A 14,690-nucleotide genomic window follows, 5' to 3' on the forward strand; every position below is an offset into this window, starting at 1 on the left:
GGGGTCGGTATGAGTCGGAAACGACTCGACAGCACTTAACAACAACAACACCATGCAAAACCAACAGCCAATATTATTCTCAATGGAGAACGACTGAAACCATTCCTCTTGCGGACAGGAACCAGACATGGATGCCCTCTATGACCACTTCTATTCAACATTGTACTGGAAGTCCTAGCCAGGGCCCTAAGGCAAGAAAGGGAAATCAAAGACATCCAGATTGGTAAAGAAGAAGTCAAACTATCCCTCTTTGCTGATGATATGATCCTATACCTAGCTCTATACCAAGAGCCTCAGTCAAATCTACAGGAACTAATTGAGATATTTACTATTGTGGCAGGATGTAAGATCAACATCCAAAAATCAGATGGATTCCTCTACACCAACAAAGAGATTGCTTGAAAAGAAATAAGGAAATCAATACCGTTTACAATAGCTACCAAAATAAATAAATAAATAAAATACTTGGGAATAAATCTTACCAGGGACGCAAAAGACCTGTACAAAGAAAAGTGTAAAAACTGCTTCAGGAAACCATAAGAGATCTGGGTAAATGCAAGAACATCCCATACTTGTGCATAGGCAGATTGAACATTGTGAAAATGTCAATTCTACCCAAAGCATTCTATACATTCAATGCAATCCTAATGCAGATCTCATCAACATTCTTTAGGGATGTGGAAAAAACAATCACTAACTTTATATGGAAAGGACAGAGACCTCGAATAAGCAAAGCTGTATTGAAGAAGAACAACAAAGTAGGAGGTCTCATGCTGTCAGATCTAAAAACCTACTGTACAGCCACAGTAGTTAAAACTGCCTAGTATTGGTTTAATGACAGATACATAGGCCAATGGAATAGAATTGAGAACCTAGAAATAGAGCCATTGACCTATGGTCAGCTGATATTTGACAAAGGGCTTAAATCAGTTAAATGGGGAGGAGAATGCTTGTTTTATAAATGGTGCTGGCAAAGCTGGAGATCCATTTGCAGAAAAATGAAACAAGATTTGTACCTCACACCATACACAAAAACGAACTCCAGATGGATCAAACACTTAAACGTGAAACCTAAAACTATAGAGTTGCTCAAGAAAATACAGGAGCAAATTTAGGCGCCTCAATATATGTAATAATAGGCTATCAATCATAACTCAAAATGTACAAACAGCAGAAGAAAAACCAGATGATTGGGACCTTCTAAAATGAAATTTTTATGTGCTTCCAAAGACTTCTCCAAAAGAGTCAAAAGACACCCTACAGATTGGGAAAAAAATGCTTGGCAATGACATAATTGTCAAAGGACTTATCTCTAGAATTTATATAAAAGTCCAACACTTCAATACAAAAAGACAAATAATCCAATTAATAAATGGACAGAAGACATGAATAGACAGTTCACGAAGGAAGATATTCAGGTGCCAACAAACATATGAAGAAATGTTCACATTCATTAGCCATTGTTGTTTTTTTTTGTTATGTGTTGTCAAGTCAGACCTGACTCATAGTGACCCATCCTTGGTTTTCCGAGACAGGATCACTAAGGAAGTAGATTGCCCAACCTTCCTTCTGAGGAGTGGCTGGTGGATTTGAACCTCCAGCCTCTGGTTAGCAGTCAAGTGCCTTAGGCACTACTCTACCAGACCTCCCAGTTAGAGAGATGCAAATCAAAACAACAATGAGATATCATCTTGCTCCAGCGCTAGTAGCAGAGTTCAACAAGACAGAAAATAAGAAATGCTAGTGAGGATGTGGAGAGATTGGGACTCTCATACACTGCTAGTGGGATTGTGAAATGGTACAACCATTGTATAAAGCAGTATGGCAAATCCTTAAAAAGTTGGAATTAGAAATACCATGTGACCCAGCCATTCCATTACTAGGTATATATCCTAAAGAAGTTTGAGCCATGACAAAAACAGACATATGCACCCCTATGTTCAATGCAGCACTATTTACAATAGCCAAAAGGTGGTCCATCAACTGAGGAATGGAGAACAAACTATGGTACATACACACAATGGAATACTCTGCAACGCTAAAGAGTAATGCAGAATCTGCACAACACTGCATAATGTGGATGAACTTGGAGGACATTATGCTGAGTGAAATAAGTCAATCACAGAAGGACAAATACTGTAGTTGTCCGTTATTGTAAAAGTCAAGGAAAGGTTTATCTATGGAAGGGAGTTTTCTTTGTTTGTTACAAAGGTAGAGAACACTTTTAGATAGGTAGAGTTAAGTATTGGGTGAAGAGAAGGGATGTGTACAAAGTGTGAGTGATCATTATGGTGTCATTGAGGAAGAGAAAGAGAGTTACTTGGGAGGTACAGATAACAAAGATGCACCGTTTTGCACATACAGTACCATATTGTCAGTGAAGGCAAACATGGCTATACGGGTGGATGGATAAGTGGACAGGCTGAACTAGTAAGTATGTCTATGAAGCAGGAAGTGTACCCAAGACCATGTATAGGGTTGGCAGACAGTGGTCCTGTAAGTTTATTTGTATGATCTCAATTCCCTGGTGTATAGTAGAGCTGACAAGGGGCAAGGTTATAGTCACTTCTTGGTCACAGCCAGCTTACCAGAGGGACTGAGTAGTTGAATCTCTGGGCTTGGGACCATAGTCACAGGGGACATCAAGCTCAATTGGCATAACATACTACACAAAACATTGTTCCACCTCCTACTTTGGCGTGCAGCGACTGGCTTCTTAAAAGCTTGCAAGCTGCCATCTAAATGCAACGATGGGTCTCTCCTCGTCCAGAGCGAAGAAGAATGGAAGAAAACCAAAAATTCATGGAAACAATTAGTCCTAGTGACTGGTACACCATCCGATGTGCTGCCTATATGACTATGAGACCAGAAGAACTAGATGGTGCCCAGCTACCCCTGTCAACCCCTGGAAGGGGATTTATGTAGGAGATCCTGGATAGAGAGGGAAAACAATATGGAGCAAAACTCAAAATCATTTGTAGAAAAAAAAAGGGGGGTGACCAGGTTTGCTGGTCTGACAGAGCTTGGTGGGACCACTGAGACTATGGTCCCTAGCTACCCTTCAGGTCTGTAATTGAATCTACACCTGTGGCTTCTAGCCAAACAAAAGTCAGGCATATGAGTTGAACATTTACCTGAGGTACATACACTCCTTGGAGAGAATTATCATTGGAGAAAGAAGAGCTGTTTATGCACAGGGAGACAGCTCTGGGTGTAGGAGTGCGTGGAGGGATGGACGCAGGGAAGAGGTAACTATTGGAATGATGTGGGAGGGGAGCTGTAGCATTGTGGTAAATTGTGGTCACTGTCATGAGACAGTGTATGTGAACTGCTATGTGGAAAGTGAATTTGCTCTGTAAATTTTCACCCAAATCACAAAAAAAATAAAAATGCTTACAAATGAATGAATGAATGAATGAATGAGAGAATATACAAGAAAAAGAGAGGCTAGAAAAGATGCAAGAATATTTCTTAGGAGAGTGAGTAGGAAAGAGAGTGAATGAATTAAAGCAAGTGAAACTGTTCTGTAGGAAAGATTTCTGACAAGCTGTGAGTTCTGTGTTCCTATTCAGAATCTTTACTACGTCTCCTAAGATCTACCATCGTTAATTTGAGTCTTTTTCCACCTTCCTGAATTGATCACCATCTGTTGGCTTCTTCCACTTGGAAATATGTACAGCTTTGTCCCTAGGATTTTATGGATTTGTGAAACGATGCATTGTAGGCTTTTTTCTCTTGGTATTCTTGTAAATGCAGGCAAAATTAAAGTGGGCTGAAACAAGGGAGAAAAAGTATCATAACAGGTCAAAATGAATATTATGAGCAAATAGAGAGTTTATACAATTGAGAAGCCATTTTGTCCAATTCCTTTGTGATCAAAGAATATAAAGGCTTACCTTTTAGATCTTCTTGAGCATCTGGATTTGTTTTGTGAGTGTGGGCATCCCCTATGCATCCTCAAATGGATCTAGGAATAACAACTCCTTGTCTCAGTATTATCCTTCAGTAGAAAAGCTGCTGCCTTGGTAAGATTTTCTCTGTCTCGTTTTAAACTAATAAGAATTTACTGAGTTCCTACAAGATGGTAAACATGGTACTTGGTTAGTCTGTGTTTCCACTTAGCTCTTGTGATTGTGCACTGGACTTAGGTGTTCTGCTGTTGTTATGTGTCCTCAAGTCAGACCTGACTCACAGCGAACTCTCCTTGGGTTTCCGAGGTAGTATCACTACGGAAGTACATCGCCTAACCTTCCTTCCGAGGAGTGGCTAGTGGGTTTGAACCGCCAGTCTTCTGGTTAGCAATCAAGTGCCTTAGGTACTATGCTATCAATGTTTTCCAGTTCAAAGAAAAAAGTAGTTAGTGTATAGAATTTTCTCAACTTTAAAAAGGTTTTATGTATTCCACAAGTTTTAGAACCATTGTGCTAAGTAAGTACTGCTAGGAAGACGAAATAAAAGTCACCATTTCTTTTCCTTTTCCTCTCTTCTGTTTGCCAACTCCCCTCATTCTTACTTACCCCCCATCTCCTGGTAAATCTTTTCAATAGAACACTCCCCTTGGAAAATTCATAGGTATTATTTAGTTGTACCTTATAGATGAGGCAATTGAAGCTCAGAAATATAAAAATTGATATGACTATTTTAGATGGAGGACTGGAAATTAGGACCAGTTACTACTGCCTTCCAAATTAAATTTGCAGCCAACAGTAGGGAACTATTGCAGGCAAAGCCAGAATAAAGCGTAAGATATTTTGACTGCTAGTCTATAATGGACGTTAAAACATCACTGGAAATATTAAGAGCTCATCTGGATTTTTCAGACTTCCTTTTAGACAGCTTAATTGCAGATGTTTGGAAAGAATGCTGGTGACAGAAGATTGCAAATTGCATTCTAGGGAGGGTGAGTAATTAACTGCAAGGTTTTACGTTTGCTGAGTACAGTATAATTCTCAGAACCATGAAAGAGAGGTTGAGGCTACCACTTGATTTTCTTTATTCTTTTTCTACATCTTGCTCAACTTCTCTAAATCAGTGGTGAACAAACATTTCAAGAATATTGATTTGAGTTGCCCTCATGTTTCTATCTAGTCCTAGTATTAGGCTTTGGGGAATGACAAAATGAAAACACTGAGAACTAAAAGTATAGAATGGTTTAATGTCAAGAACTTGGCAAAGATCCAACTAGAACACTGTATTAATGCCACATTCTGTCACTATGCCTTAGGAGCTCTGGTAGCAGAGTACTTAAGGCATTTGACTGCTAACCAGAAGGCTGATGGTTCAAACCCACCAGCCACTCCTTGGAAGGAAGGTTGAGCAATCTACTTCTATAGTGATACACCCTTGGAAACCCAGGGAGGGGTTGACAGCAGTGAGTTTGGTTTGGTTTTGGTTACTATACCTCAGTCTATCCATCAGCATATGTCTGTGAGCATGAGTCTGACTTGTCTCCTCTAATTTACTTCTTGAGAAAAGTCCTTTTTTTTTAACATGGTACGTTATTGTTCAGGAACCCAGTAAAGTGCTATATATTTTATTTGGGATTACTAACTTTGTTATGTGATTTTCTCAAAGGAAATCTGTAGCAATCTTTGTTTAATCTCTGTTTCTTCTCCATACTGATCATCGTATATTTTTAAGTCATTCTCTAGAACTGATACATCTAAAAAGTTTTTCTTTCTTTATATATTTGGAAGATGACCAACCTTATAGCCAGCCATCAGTTTTGATTTAAAAAAAAAAAAAAAAAAAAAGGTTTTCTTAGCCTTTTCTGCTTCTTTTAATTATGCTACAACTGCATTATATAGTTAAAAGTGGGTTAGTAGTAGTATATTTTTTTCTTCTTGAATGTACATGGAGCCTAATGATTGCTGGTTTTTTACTTCTTATCAAACACTTACTAATTTCATGGCATTTTTACAGAAGCATGGGTGGATACAGTGTGGGAATTGGACTTCACGGAAACAGAACCTTTGGATCCCAGCATAGAAGCAGAGATCACAGAGAATGGATTGGATGCATTTACAAAACTCTATGAAAGTATTTTCCCTTTTGCTACAGAAGAACATGGATCTACAGAGGTAAATAAAGAAAGCAACCCATTTTGTTGTTGTTGTTATGTGCCGTCGAGTCAAACCTGACTCATAGTGACCCCTCCTTGGGTTTCCGAAGCAGTATCACTACGGAAGTAGGATTGCCCAACCTTCCTTCCGAGGAGTGGCTGGTGGGTTTGAACCGCCAGCCGTCTGGTTAGCAGGCAAGTGTCTTAGCCACTATGCTACCAGAGCTCCCCCTTAGAAGTAGAAGATATCATGAGAGAATAGAAGGGCAGTATTTCCACAGGGGGCAGGAATGCATAGGAAGGAAGGACACAGGCAGGAGGTAACTACAGGGAGGAAGTGGGAAGAGAGCTGTTCCATTGTGGGGAATTGCAGGCAATGTCATGAAACAAAATGTATATGAACTGCTGTGTGGAATGTGAATTTGCTTTGTAAACTTTCACCCATATCACAATAAAAATTTAAAAAACAAAGTAGAAGATAGAAGTCATTATTATAATAATTTATAAGGATTACAATAAAATTAACATAGAAAATGTGATTCACTTATTAGATTATCCTAATAGCTTTCCCCTAAAAGTTTCAGGGTATTAATGTGAAATCTTTTCAGGTCATGATTGCTTTTTACTACAGCAAATTAAATAAAAGGAATACAGAGAAAAATAAGATGAACCACATCACTTCATAGAGAAAATATCCTGAATTGAGTCTTCAGAACTGGGTGTATGTTCACTACCAGAAATGATAGTCATAGGGCATTTCCTAGTGAAGGAACAACACTATCGGAACATGTGAGGAATGTTTAGGCAATTGTGAGTAGTGTGGTATGAATTGCATACAGATTTTTAAAAATGTATGGTGAGACATAGGACAGTAAGGTAGACTGAGAATAGATTATAGGGATCCTTAAATGGAGTTTCGGGAGCACTGGTAGCCTAGTGCCTAAGGCACTTGACTGCTAATCAGAAGGCCAGCGGTTCAAACCCACCAGCCATTCCTTGGAAGGAAGGTGGGGCAATCTACTTCTGTACTGATACAGAAGTATCACTTGCCTTGGAAACTCAAGGAGGGGTCGCTATGAGTCGGTTCTGACTCAACAGCACATAACAACAACAAAAATGAAGTTTCACTGTGGGGTTCAAAATTCTTTTCATAGAATATTAAATGTATACCAGATTCTGTTCTAAGCATTGTTGTTGTTGTTGTTATGTGCCGTTGAGTCAGATCCGACTCATAGCGACCCCTCCTTGGGTTTCTGAGGCAGTATCACAGTGGAAGTAGATTGCCCCATCTTCCTTCTGAGGAGTGGCTAGTGGGTTTGAACCACCAGCCTCCTGGTTAGCAATCAAGTGCTTTAGGCACTATTCTACCAGAGGTCTTTTCTAAGCATTAGCATTTATCTAATCCTCACAGTCAGCCTAGGGAAGAGTTTCCCTCAGCAATAGACTAAGTAATGTGAATAGATCAGTTTTAGGACATATATTCTTTGCTATAGGTGGGCTGAAATGTGAAGCAATTGGACACTAGAAGATTCCTTGAGAGATTATTGTATTGGTCTAGGCTCTTTGAGTATTAGAGACATGATGATGGAGGTATGTTGTAGGAACTAGAAATTAGTTGTAAAACTAGGTATGTTTTTTGAGGTAGAACGGATAGTAAACAAGTCACATATCTTTTGTCACATATCTTTTGTCAAATATCTAAGGCATAGAGCAAGGTGATGTATTGACTGGATATAGAGAATGAATGAAAGAAAGAAGTCAAAGATCTCCAAGATTTCAAAAGTAGGAGGGTGATGATGTTGTTAACCAAGCTGGGGAATAAAGAAGGAAGGGCAAATTCATGTGGAACAATTAGGAGTTCAGTTTCAGGCTTTTGAATAAGAGATTCTGTTATGAACTTGTTAGGTCCGCATATCAGTTCCAACGTAATATCCCCACGAACACCAGAGCAAAACAAAAATGAGAATGTAAAAGGGCAGGGAAACTAGATTAATAAAGATGGAACAACCGGATTGTAAATAATGTGATAGTTCATGTGTTGTGAAGATTGTAAGGAATGTCATTGAACAGCATGTGTTAAAATTATTGAATGGGAACCTAAACTGCTGTGAAATATTATTTGTAAAAAGAGAAATTGGTAGAACAGTTTTCAGACGTGTCAGGGAATGCAGTGTCACAGCTGCAACTAGAAAATGGCTAAGGTATCAAATGCTACAGGTGTGATGGATTAGGCTGAGTTTTGAGACAAGGCTGTTAGGGTGATGGTAATTACATTGTCCTTGGTGACCTCCAAGGAGAGTTCAATGGCGTGGAAATTGCAATAAAATTGATGATGTAATAACTATAAGGGAGACTGCTGAGAGAATTAAATTTGTAAAATAGGCCCTTTTATAAGGTGGCTGAGGAGCTCTGGAGTTAAAGCATTTGGCTGCTAATGATAAGGTTGACAGTTCAAACCCACTAGTCACTCCATGGAAAAAAGATGAGGCAGTCTGCTTCTGTAAAAATTTATAGCATTGGAAAACCTATAGGGCATTTGCACTCTGTCCTATAGGGTCACTATGAGTTGGAATTGACTTGATCATGGTAGGTTTGGTTTGGTATAAGGTGACACATGCCAAGCAGTATGCCTAATCTAAGGCATTAATTACCAACATCTCTGTCATTTGAGGGAAGCAGTAAGTACAAAGTCTGATGTGTAGATTTTTGGCTCTTGGTTTTTGTTTTTGTATGTATGTGTGTGGTATAATATATGTAAAACATTTGCCATTTCACATTACGTGTACAACTCAGTAACATTAATTATATTCATCATGTTGTGCAACCATCACCACCATCCATAACCAATTTTTTTCTATCACCCTTAACAGAAACTCATTATTCTCTAAGGGGTGATTCCTTTTTCTCTACCTCTCCCCCTGGTAACCATTAATAAATTTTGATGTCTACAGATTTGCTTAGTCTAGATAATTCATATAAGTGGATTCATACAATATTTGTCCTTTTGTAACTGACTGACTTCACTCAGCGTGTTTTCTTGAAAACATCTGTGTTGTAGGACACATCAGAACTTCGTTTCTCTTTACAATGGAGTGGCATAGTTGTGAAAGCATTCAGATGGTAACCAAAATGTTGGCGGAACGCACTAGCCACTCTGCAGGAGAAAGATGAGACAGTCTGTTTCTGGAAAGATTTACAGCGTTGGAAGCCCTACAGGCCAGCTGGTAGTGTAGTGCCTAAGGCATTTGACTGCTAACCAGAAGGCTGGTGGTTCAAACCTACCAGCCACTCCTCGGAAGGAAGATGGGGCAGTCTACTTCCATAGTGATACTGCCTCAGAAACACTAGGAGGTGTCGCTATACTCGACGGCACATAACAACAACAACAACATGCATTTATTAGCTCTAGTAATCTTCTTGTGGATTCTTTGAGGTTTTTTATGTATAGAATTGTATCATCTGGAATATGGTATTGTTGTTAAGGCATTTGGCTGCTAACCATAAGTTCAGTGGTTCAAACCTACCAGCTGCTCTGTGAAAGAAAGATGGGGCAGTCTACTTCTATAAAGATTTACAGCCTTGGAAACCCAGTGGGGGTCACTGTGGGTGGAAATAGTTTTGATGGCACTGAGTTTTGTTTTTTTAGTGAAAAGGAAGTTTTGCTGTTTTCTTCCTAATTTGGTTACTTTTTATTTCTTTTTTTTTTACCTAATTGCCTCGGACAAAATTTCTAGGATAATGTTGAATAGTGATTGTGAAGGTGGGCAACTTTGTTTTTTTTCCTGATCTTAAAGCTCTCAGTTTTTCTCCATTGTGTATAATATTGTTGTTGCTAGATGTGGTTGAGTTGACACCAACTCTTAGCCACCCTATGTACAACAGAACAAAACACTGGCTGGTTGTGCACCGTCTTCCCAGTCATTGCTATACTTGAGCACATCATTGAAGCCACTGTGTCAATCCATTTTGTTGAGGGTCTTATCCATTTTCACTGACCCTCTACCTGTATATAATGTTAGCTTTTGGTTTTTCATAAATGCTATTTATGATATTGAGGAACTTTCCTTTTGTTCCTACTTTGTTGAGTGCTTTTATCAAGAAAAAGTGTTAGATTTGTCAAATGCCTTCTCTGTGTTGATTGACAGGCTCAAAGTAGAATACAGAACAAGGAATTTAACCAGACACCTGGGTCAATTCATAGAAGAAATAGCAATCAAATAAATTTATACCTGCCTGACTTTCAAAATGCTTAAAGCTAAAACTGATAGAATTGAAATAAGAAATAGGTAAATCAACAGTTATACATAGGTATAGTTGTGATAAACTTTCTCAGCTTTTGTTTATATTGCAGTGCCTTAACTTTGCCCTCATTTTTGAAAGAGAGTTTTGCCAGCTTTAGTATTCTTGGCTTACAGTTCTTTTCTTAGAGCACTTTATTTTTTAAAATACATTTTATTAAAATATATTTTATGTACAGTGAAACTCACAAAACTGAAGTGACATGGGTGAATGCATTTTTTTTTTGCAGTGTTCCCCCCCACATATCCCTGGTAACCAACAAAGAAAGTTCCCTTCCATATATAAACCTTTCCTTGACTTTTTACAATAATGAACCAATACTATATTTGTCCTTCTTTGATTGACTTATTTTAGTCAACTTAACTGCCTCGGAAACCCAAGGAGGGGTTGCTATGAGTCGGGGGTCGACTCGACGGCACATAACAACAACAACAACAATAATTACCTCCAAGTTCAACCAGCCAGCAGCATTTGTTAAAAGAGACCACCTCTTGCCCAGTTAATGGATTTCAGTCCTTGGTCAAAAATCAGCTGACCATAGGTCGATGAATCTATTTCTGGGTTCTCAGTTCTGTTCCACTGGTCTGTGTGTCTCTTGTTATACCCGTACCAAACTGTTTTGACTACTGTGGCTGTATAGTAGGTTTTGAGATCTGGCAGTGTGAGATCTCCTACTTTGTTCTTCATCAGTGCCTTGCTTATTTGAGGTCTCTTTCCTTCCCATATAAAATTAGTGATTAGTTTTTCCGTATCTTTAAAGAATGCTGATGGAATCTGGATTGGGATTGCATTGAATGTGTAGACTGCTTTGGGTAGTATTGATGTTTTCACAATGTTCGATCTTCCTGCCTATGATCATGGTATTTTCTTTCATTTATGTAGATCTCTTATGGTTTCCTGGAGTAGTGATTTGTAGTTTTCTTTGTACAGGTCTTTTGGGTCCCTAGTGAGATTTATTTGTTCCCAAGTATTTTATTTTTGGGGTCGCTACTGTAAATGGTATTGATTTCCTTTTCAGAAATCTCTTTGCTGGTGTAGAGGAATCCAACTGATTTTTGTATGTTGATCTTGTGTTTCATCACTAGGCTAAATCTCTCAAAGTAGTTTTTTTGCTGAGTCTTTTGGGTTTTCTATGTATAGGATAATATCATCAGCAAATAAGGATAGTTTTACTTCTTCCTTATCAATTTGGATGCCTTTGATTTCCCTTTCTTGCCTTATTGCCCTGGTTGTTGTTGTTGTTATGTGCCGTCGCATCAAACCCGACTCATAGCGACCCCTCCTTGGGTTTCCGAGGCAGTATCACTACGGAAGTAGGATTGCCCAACCTTCCTTCCGAGGAGTGGCTGGTAGGTTTGAACCGCCAGCCGTCTGGTTAGCAGGCAAGTGTCTTAGCCACTATGCTACCAGAGCTCCTTCAGATACAATATTGAATGGAAGTGGTGATAGAGGGCATCCTTGTCTGGTTTCTGTTTGCAAGGGGAATGGAATGGTTTCAGTCTCTCTCCCTTGAGAATAATGTTGGCTGTTGGTTTTGCACAGATGCCCTTTAGTATGTTGAGGAATTTCCCTTCTGTGGTGTAGTAATTACATGATAGGGTTTTTTTTAGCCATAGTCTTTGTTAACTAACTCCCCCTTTGCCATGAGTAGCTGATTGTTAAAGTTAACCACCTGGTTTATTTCTGTTGGAGCAGCAAGAAACAATTTTCTGGGAAGTTCACTTTCTCTCAGGTGTATAGAATTCTGATGTTGGTATTGGTTAGTTTTGCCACTCTTCCAGGCTCAAAAGGAGCCCTCCTACAGGCAGAAGGAATCTTTCACTGCCAGCTGAGAGACGTGAGAGAAACACACTATTGAGAGAGACACTGAGAGACATGCCCTGTGAGAGAGACACACACTGCTGAGAGACAGAGAGAGAGAAAGAAAGAGAGAGAGAAGAGAGAGAGACCGAGAAACAGCATTGTTTGGAGAGAGACTGAGACTGTCGGCTGAGAGACAGTGGGCTGAGAGAGACTGAACGTGTTCCTGAACTTGAATTGTAGCCTCTTGCTTCCTTAATAAACCTGATAGTCTGTGAGTTTTGTGTGGCAACTGCAGCGAATTATTGAACCCAGCAGAGAGGTGTTTGGTGCTCTGGGAGGAACAGTTGCTGTCAGGATTGGTGAAAGGCCTAGAGGGAGGTAGCATGTCTGGCCTTGCAGTGATAGGCCTTGGGCTACTGATGGTGATTCTATCTTCCGTTTGTGGGGTTAGAGGAGGTCAGAAGACATGGCCTCCTTGTCCCTTTGGCAGTTGGTGTCGGAAGCAGTGGGATTCATTGCAGTGGCTCCAGACTGATAGAAGCATGGAATTTTGTAAAAGAAGGAAGGAAGGGGCTGGGGAACTGAAATTTTGGATTATTAGATGGTTACTTTGGTTAGTGTTACCTATTAAAGGAGATAATTGATCCAGAGGCTAGGGCTTTTGATTTCACCCAACCAAAAGCCCAAGACCATATACATAGAATGCTAATGTCATCAAGGTGAAGAGATGAACCTGGAATGTCTTAAAAAAGATTATGTGTTTATTTGAATGTACTATGGGTATTGAATGTTCTCTTACTTGTTTGTACATTAGAAATGATCATGGATAACAGAGAACGTGTAAGTCTGCCTTCAGCTGATACTTGATTGGATATGTTGAAAGGGGAAATAGAATTTGCCCAGAAAAAAACACAGGCTTTTGTTTCAAGTCCTGTGTGTAGAGTATTAGAGACTTAGGTAGACCTATGCCCCAATCAGAACTACTGAGAGAACAGATCTGCATTTGAAAACAGGACCTACAGGGGAAAAAAAAAATGACTATTTGGCTTTTTTAATTTCATGCAAACAGTTAGGCTTTGGGTACATTGAGGCGGGAAAGCCATGGTCCACGAGAGAAACCCCTTCCAGGACTAGAAGTTAAAGGAAGCCATACAGGCTTGTATGCTTGTATGCTGCTCTCTTGTAACCACCTGTTCCATCTCAGTGGAAATGGGGCAGGTGTAGTGAAATAGGACCAAACGTGGGTCCCTGCCCGGTGTTTAGTCAGGCCAAAACAGTTTATACACTAAGTGATTGAAAGGAGAGAAAATTATTTATTGTAAAGTGGCAGTGCAAGGAGGCAGGGGTCGGTATGCAGATCTGACTCCCCAAATCTCCATCGAATTACAGTATTTGTAGGTTTCAGAAGAGAGAGTTATGCATATTGATAAAAATTTCAGGAATTTGGGCGTGAGAAGGTTGACGATTGGCTGAGATTTCCTTCGCCTTGGTTTAAAGGGACAGTAGGATTTTAATCAGATGTGCTTGTGTACTGGATGAGTCACACCAGCTTCCTGTCATCAGCTGATCCGGGCTTAGGCAGAGGGGAGAGTGTTAGTTCCCAGTAACTTTGTTCCTCTCTGTCCCACGTATGTTCGCGGGCCAGAGTTAATTTTCAAGTTATTTTCTAAGACACATTAACGCCTTTATCAAGTGTGCCTAAAGAAATAGCAGGGAAGAATGTGATTTTTTTGTTCCATTCAGTTCTTAAGGAACTGAGTTTATTGTATTTACTCATCTGTCTCCAACCAGGGTCCTATGTGTGTACTCATCTGTCTCTAACCGTGGTCCTATTAGTCTTAATCGGGATGGGGAAATAGTTGAGGGTAATAAGTTTACTTACTTATTCCCAACCGGGGTCCTATCTGTTCTAATTATCTGTCTTAACCAGGGTGGGGAAAATAGTCAAGTTTTTACTTCACCCAGTTTCAGTAGCAGTGAAGAAGGCTGAGTTTGGTACTCTCTGATCTAGACTGCTGAGGCTAGGGAGGAAAGGAAGGGCTGGCTGGTCTGAAGAACAAAGAGTTGTGAGCCTATTGGCATTGAAATAGTCCCTGAGGACTGAGGATGTGAGAGAAAAAGTGATGGCTGGTCTGAAGTGAAGGGAAGAGTGTGACTCCCAACTTGGCAGTTGGAACCCATTACCTAGCTAGGATGGCTAGGGTTAATCTGACCAAACAAAACCCAACCAAACAAAGAGGAAGATGTTTGATACTGAGCTGGTGTTAAGTAGCTGCAATTTGATGGCTTATGTTGGGCTGGACTTTGCTTGTTTATGGATGCAGATGCCCAAAGTTTCCTAGAAGAACAAAAGATTCTCCAGAAAGAAAGGAACATGCTTGTCTCCCCAGAGAACTGTTTGATGTTGTTGTTGTTGTTAAGTGCCATCAAGTCGTTTCCGACTCATAGCGACCCCATGCACAGCAGAACGAAACACTGCCCGATCCCGTGCCAGCCCCACAATCCCGGCCATGCTTGAGCCCATCAC

At 39.8% G+C, this 14,690-nt stretch overlaps 1 protein-coding gene across 1 annotated transcript in view; it reads left to right on the forward strand.

Moving 5' to 3' along the window:
- Positions 1-5,933: 5,933 nt before the first annotated feature.
- The window catches only part of NCAPD3 (non-SMC condensin II complex subunit D3), a 257,331-nt gene continuing 248,574 nt past the window's right edge, over positions 5,934-14,690 (forward strand). Inside the window, exon 1 of the mRNA XM_007948735.2 lies at positions 5,934-6,080. The gene's annotated coding sequence lies outside the window, so the exon portion shown is untranslated. The remainder of the gene's footprint in view (positions 6,081-14,690) is intronic.

This window comes from Orycteropus afer, unplaced genomic scaffold (assembly GCF_000298275.1).
Source record: "Orycteropus afer afer isolate SDZICR_OR568_19922 unplaced genomic scaffold, OryAfe1.0 scaffold00221, whole genome shotgun sequence".
In the NCBI taxonomy this organism is placed as follows: Eukaryota; Metazoa; Chordata; class Mammalia; order Tubulidentata; family Orycteropodidae; genus Orycteropus; species Orycteropus afer.